This window comes from Salminus brasiliensis, chromosome 2, assembly GCF_030463535.1.
Source record: "Salminus brasiliensis chromosome 2, fSalBra1.hap2, whole genome shotgun sequence".
Lineage (NCBI taxonomy): Eukaryota > Metazoa > Chordata > Actinopteri > Characiformes > Bryconidae > Salminus > Salminus brasiliensis.
The window spans coordinates 25,261,731-25,268,632 of record NC_132879.1 but is presented as its reverse complement, the minus strand read 5'-3'; positions in this window follow the sequence as shown (position 1 = coordinate 25,268,632).

The following is a 6,902-nucleotide window of genomic DNA, read 5'->3' as shown; positions in this document are numbered from 1 at the left end:
TATTCTCGGAACAGATGGCCGCATGGTGTCGCCAAACGCCGCCTTAGAGCTCCTCCAGTCACCTGGTGTCTTCAACTGTGGACTCTGTCAGGTTAATGAAAATGTCAGCTAGATGTTTTTACCTTTAAATGAAAGAGTATGAGCCTAGCAATGTTTTACCTCAACACTGCTTACATACGATATTTGAGTAAAATTTAAAATTCAGAGGCAACTCTCCTAATGAGTACACATATAAGCCACAGATGTAGGGACCTGTAGGGACAAACAGGGGTGCTTCCATGGATTTTGAAAACCATGAAAATATATTGCACCTGGCCCCACACCTCACAATTCTGCCAAAATAAAGATATTGGTAAAGAAGACCCATTGTCCTGTTGGAACTTGGTGTCCAAGCTGCAACCATCAAGCTGATAGTTTAAAGGTCATGTTGAAGAATTTATTATTCTATCAACTTTGTTCAGTGTACCAGTTTCCTCAGAGGATGATGCTACCACCACCATGCTTAACAGTTGGTACAATGTTCCTGTGGTTGAATGTCTAATCCTTAATCCAGCTCTTCCAAACCCTGGTAAATCAATTCAATTAAAAAGTCCTCTGTTGAGCAAGACAAACCCAAGACAATCATATTTATCATTTGTGTTGGACAGATGGAATTTGGCTTTCGGGCACCAGACCGGAACACATCCATACAGTGAACACACTAGTGAGCAACACACAGTGACAGTAAGCACATTTGCCCAGAGCTGCAGCAGTGGCACCCAGAATGCAGGGAGGGTTAAAGGGCCTTGCTCAAGAGCCCAACAGTATCCTGGGTATCGAACCCAGGCTCAGTAGCCCGGTGCTCCAACCGCTGAGCCACCATTGCCCACAGTAGGCAACAATGGGAAGGAAAAACTCCAGATCGAAAAAAAAAACCTCAATACACAAAAAAAGAGAGATAGAGAGAAAACAGAAAGGAAGAAGAAAGAAAGGAGTTAGGAGGATTGTGGCAAATACTGGCAAGTTTACACAGTGAGAGAGCCTGGACCAGGGGGTAGGCAGGCAGCAGTACCCAATCACAAACAGATTTGCACCAGCATGGAACAGGGGACAGTGGGCAGGTCAGCACATGAGAAAGAGAGAGGAAAGCAGAAAAGGAAGAAGGGGTTTATGAATATATGGGACTGTAGAGAAAGTAGGTTAGACTGCAGCAATAATGAACCTTAAATCAAAGGAGTACCAAACAACAGCAAAGAAATGTAATGAAGTAATGAAGGACAAACTGAAAGCTTGTGTGAAGAAAAACATTTAATCAATCTAGATTTAAGGACTGAGTCCCAAACACTAACAGGAAGGTTATTCTAGAGTTGAAGAGAATCTGTTTAGAAGTGGCTTCCAGACCCACAATAGATGTCTTATTCTAGGATTTTTCTTCTTAGATCTGCCCTGAGCTCCTTCAACTTTCCCATTTGTTGTCCAATCCAAAGAGAGCTGCCAAACAACCCCTTTTTATATGGACACAGAGAAGCTACAAGCTGTAGTCAATCATGATCACTAACATACATTTAAGAGTCCTTGGCATAATGAGAATTTCAGCACAAATAAATTAATAATCTTAGAGGGTGTATGCATTGTTTCTATTAAAGGTGTTGTACACTGTATACTGTATACTCCACAGAAAAGCCTTAGAATAAGACACTCTGGAGCAGCAGCCATACATGAGTCACCATGACCAAAGCCCTGTGTGATGAGTATAAAGCCTACAACATTGGGTTGTAGAGCAGTGGAAATGTGAACAATGTCGTGACGGGGCCTTATTCACTACCTTTGGGATAAGCTGGAGTGGTGTTTCTGATCCTGAACTAATTATCCAACTTCTGTCCCAGACTTCACTAAAGATCTTGTGATTGCAATTGAATCAAAATGTAAAGCTTCTCAGAAAGCTTTAAAACAAACTCAACATTAAAGCGACATTATATAGCAATGTTACCTTTGAGTAACAGCTTTAAAATCATTTTAATGCTTCACTGACTGTCAATCTTTGTGTAAAATGAATCCTGAATTATTACAACCCACATGGTTTTTCTACTTCAGTGCAGGTTCTGTATCTCCCCATTTGTCAACAAATTTACATATACAGTTGTCTATGAAGGGGGCCTCAAAGAGAAATTTGTATGTATGTCAGTAGTGTAAAAGTAAATTACACTGCAACTGTAGGAGGAGCCCAGTAGCCAAACATATACTGCATAACACGTCTTTAATTTCAGAAAAAATATTGGATGAGCAAGGGTCTAAATTGTGGCCATAAAGGGATTCACAGTGTCAGCAATAGTACTCAAATTGACTGTGGCCTTCAAAAGATGATTGATTGGTACTAACAGGCTCAAAGTGTGCCTAGAAAACACTCAGCACACCATTACATTAACTCCACCAGCCTGGATGGTTGACACAAAGCAGGTTGCGCCGATGGATTCAAGCTGTTGGCACCAAATTCTGACCCTACCAACTGTGCCTCAGGATTTGTCAGACCAGACTACACTTTTCCTGTCTTCAGCTGTCTGATATTGGTCAGCCTGTGCCCATTGCAGCCTCAACTTTCTGTTCTTGGCAGAAAGAAACTGAACTTGACATGGTCCTCGCTGTTGTAGCGCATCCGCCTCAAGGTGCAGCATGTAGTGCATTCTAAGATGCTTTTCTGCTCGCCACAATTATGCAGAGTGAGTTACTGTTGACCTCTCTCAACAAGGTTCACTAGATGTCTTATGACACCATTCTAAACTTTAGAGAGTGTTGTGCTGAAAATCCTAGGAGATACTGGAACCAACCCATGTGGCATCAACAACCACACACACTTTAAATTACCGAGATCACATTTTTCCCATTCTAATAGTAAATGTAGACATTACCTGGAGCTCCTGGCCTGTATCTGCATTATTTTATTAATTGCTGTCCTGGCGCACAAATGGCTGATCTTGCATGAAAGAGTAAGTATATATCCCATCACATCATATGGAAAAACAGCATCAGTTTTAGTCAGTCAAATGATAAACAGAGCTAAGATTTTGCATTAAATGTTTGCACAAATCTGTGTCCAAATCTGCATCCAAAAATAGCACATCTTTAGCCACCCACATTAAATGTGCTCTGCGATAGTAACACTAAAAAGAAGAGTGATGTTGTTGATGTAGCAACAAAGCTAGACTTTCCCCACTCCCCACTGTAGCTAAAAATATCCTGAATTCGGCTGACTATAGGCTGGAAGTCGCTCAAAAGCTTCTCCTCATTTAACCTACTGTGCCTCAGTTCCAATAAAAAGGAGCAAAGCCCATGGTTCCAGCAGATGGCGGGATGTAAACTATTGGTGATCACTTATAACTGTTACAGTTATAACAGACATTCCAATTTTTGCAACAACAATCTAGAAAGGGTAATGAAGCTTATTTGCACTTCATCAAATCTGTAAACCTCCCTTGTGTTTGGTGTTTCCTGAGAAATCTGGTTACTGTGGGGTCCACATACTTCTATATATAACATCAATTGGTTGTTGTAGATTATATGATGACTTGACAGACTGTGACAGACCTTGCCTGCTTAGATTACTAATTACTAAACCTGTTTGGTTGTTAACGTGCACATTTCCAGCAGCACAGACAGCTTCATGAGATTTCAGAACCACAGACAGCTACAAAAACACTCAGACAGGCAGGCAGGATTGTATGGGCTGGATTACTACAGGATCTCAGAACAGTGTTAGTGTGGGTAGTGCTGGGCGATATTAATGAAATGTAATATTACAGTATTATCCAAACACACTATGTGCTTCACAGTTTGTAGACATCTGCTTGTCCAACATTTCTACTAAAACCAATGATATGAATGAGGAGCTCACTTTGATGCCGTAACAACTTCCACAAGATGTTAGAAAACTGCTGTAAGATTTGCATTGCATTCAGTCATAAGGAGTATTACAGAAGTCAGTTACTGATGATGGATGATTAGTTCTGGGTTGCTCCATCCCATTGCAAAGGTTTCTGAAGGCACGGGCATGGTGACCTTAGACCCATGTGTAGCTGCTTTAGACCATATCATTCTATTGACAAAAAGTCTAGTTATTGTGGGGTCTTCATATTTTAACTGCATAACAGTTCACATATGACAGCAAAATGCCATCTTCACTGTGTAGATTTAGGTTTTTGCTCAAATACACCCACTAAACTTCGCAATTAACATAGGATAGGAGGGAAATCACCAAGCTGTGCCGAACACTGGTCTTCCAGAACTGAAACTGAATAACCCTGATGTACCCTGACTATGCCTACTTGGATTAATTATGACCAAAAAATGGATTATTAAAGTGCAGCAGCACAGACATTCCAATTGTGCATTTCAATTGCCCTCACAGTTCCCTCTGAGGTAGACTACACAGGGTGCTTGGCTATTTTAAGGGTGATTCCAAACCACAAGAAGTGAAAGTGTTCAGTTGGAAGGGAACCTCAGACTGTGTAGAGCGAAGTGGCCAGTAGACTTTGTGTTTGGTGATGTAGCAGGACGAATCAATGATCAAATGCAGTTCACTTTATCCACATCCCTTAATCAGTGTGTAGGGAATGAAAGGGGTTCTGCTCAGAAACCTTGTGGAATGGAATTCAGCAGTACTTAAAAATAAAGGAGCCGAAAAGAGCTCTTCAGAGTGAGCCCAAACAAGAGACATTTTATAAGAACCTTTCAATGTAACAATTTCCCTAGAACCAAGTGTGCAAACCAAGAATCATTAAAGAGCCTTTTTTAGTTTAGTCATATATAAAATGCTTCACAGCACTCATACATAACATGCTCTTTGCAGCTCAGTGTGCAGTCCTAGAAAAAGTTATTTTGACTTGTAACAACAGTGGAAAATCTTGATTTTTTTTTCTTGTTGTCATGGTTCCATATATAAACATGTTAACCTACTGTGCACCAGGTGTCTACAAGACACATGTACCTATAATGTTTGTACCCGGTGTGAAATGGGACACAAAACACATAAACACGCAATTCTTTGCCCTCATTTGATTCGTTCAGACTTATTCATGGTGAGGGCCATTATAAACATCCACTTAATCAGTGTTTGTGAGCAACTCAAAAGGCCTTTATGGTCTCACCTAACAACTGACCAACAAACATAACAGACGCTCCAGGATTCCTCAGTGTTGTCCTCTATGACAACAAAAACACATATGGAAAGGAAGTGCAATTATTTGACGAAACTGCCTCTTCTTGTCCATCTGGATGTTGCACAGTGGGGTTTGCTAGATATCAACACAGAATGGACACCGCCTAGTGTTTTTGCTTGCTTAAGTAGACTAGGCTACGCTGCTTTCTACAGGTCCCATTAAAAACATCATCCAAAATATTTGCATTGGGTTTCTCACACATGTTTCTTTTTCCTTTGTTTGATGTCCCCCCCGTCTCCACCCCCTACTCCCCACCCCACATCTGCTCTCCCTCGTTTCAGTTCCTCCACCCGGCGAGACACACAGACACATTCTAGGAAACGGACACTGCTCGGGTGGTTTCAATATGGGAGCCGAGAGAGAGAGAGAATCAAAATTGATGAGGGTTTGTTTGAATTTCAGGCTTAGATTAAGAATCTCCGCCCTTATAGCCCTCTCTCTCTCTGTTTATTTTTCCGTCTCTCCTGCCTAAATGATGTCAATGGAAGCCGAGCTATAAAGCTATTTATAGCATCTCCCCCTCCCATCAGAATCACATGATTCAGAGCCGAGGCACAATAACTACCTCAAGAGAGGAGTCTGCATGAATAGAGACAGTGAATATTTATGAACGGGCAGACTGCTGTCACATGATGTTCCCTCTCCGTAACATGCCAAAGTTTTAGGGTGGAAAGTGATCTAGAAATGCTGGCTCTTTCCTAGAGTCACTTTATAAAGCCTGTCTTTACTTCTTTGGCGTTTTAACCCCCTCGTGTTTAATTCATTCACTCATTCATTGGTTACTCCACTGTCCAAACTCGCGCTATTCATTTCCCTTAAATTCACCACAAAATATGTAATAAAAAAAAAAGAAAAAGAAAAGAAAACACTCCCTAAACTGTGGTTTATATTTCTATGTGGTGTGCCTCAATTAATCCAACCTGCTCCCTCCATTCACATGCAGGCCTATTGCGTAACACGTCCAAGTCTACCCCTCCTTTAAAACACTCACATACTCGCGCGCGAACCTACACACACACACACACACACACACACACACACACGCACACAGCCAACGTCTTCGCATCCCGTCGCAGTTTTGCATTTAAGAAAAAAATAAAACATTCAAATGGTCAGCAGCACATCGAGCTCATCCCCACCCTGGACAGTGAACCACAATGAACATTACATTAGATTTCTACAAATCTGCCCTTCCCTCCACTGCAACACACTCCGCCAGAGCACCGGACACACATCATCCACCATCCACCACACTAAAAGATCGTGCACCTCTACGGCTATTTTGACCGTATAAGCATGTTTCACATTATTGCAGCATCCTATGTGTTGCCCCCGACGGCTACACGTGTGGGAGAGCACTTCTCTCTGGTTCCTGGTTGACATGTTAACACTCCCTGCCTGCTATATTTAGTAAGCCTCCCAGTGCTGTTACTATTCCAGGCATTGTACATGAGGGGGCGGATGGGACTCGTTCATGAAAAAGAGGATAACACTCTTTCCCTTGCAGCTCTTAAGCCACACTCATATGTCAATTGTATTTTATTTCGTTTTATTATTATAATTATTATTATTATATACTTTTTTTTGGCCAGGCTGCATCAATATTGAACCACTGTGCTTTTTTTGTAACGGTCCGGGAGCTGCCCTGTGTCCAACAGTCCTCAATAGGCTACTTCCATCTTCATCCACTCTTTAGCCACGGTTTAGCCT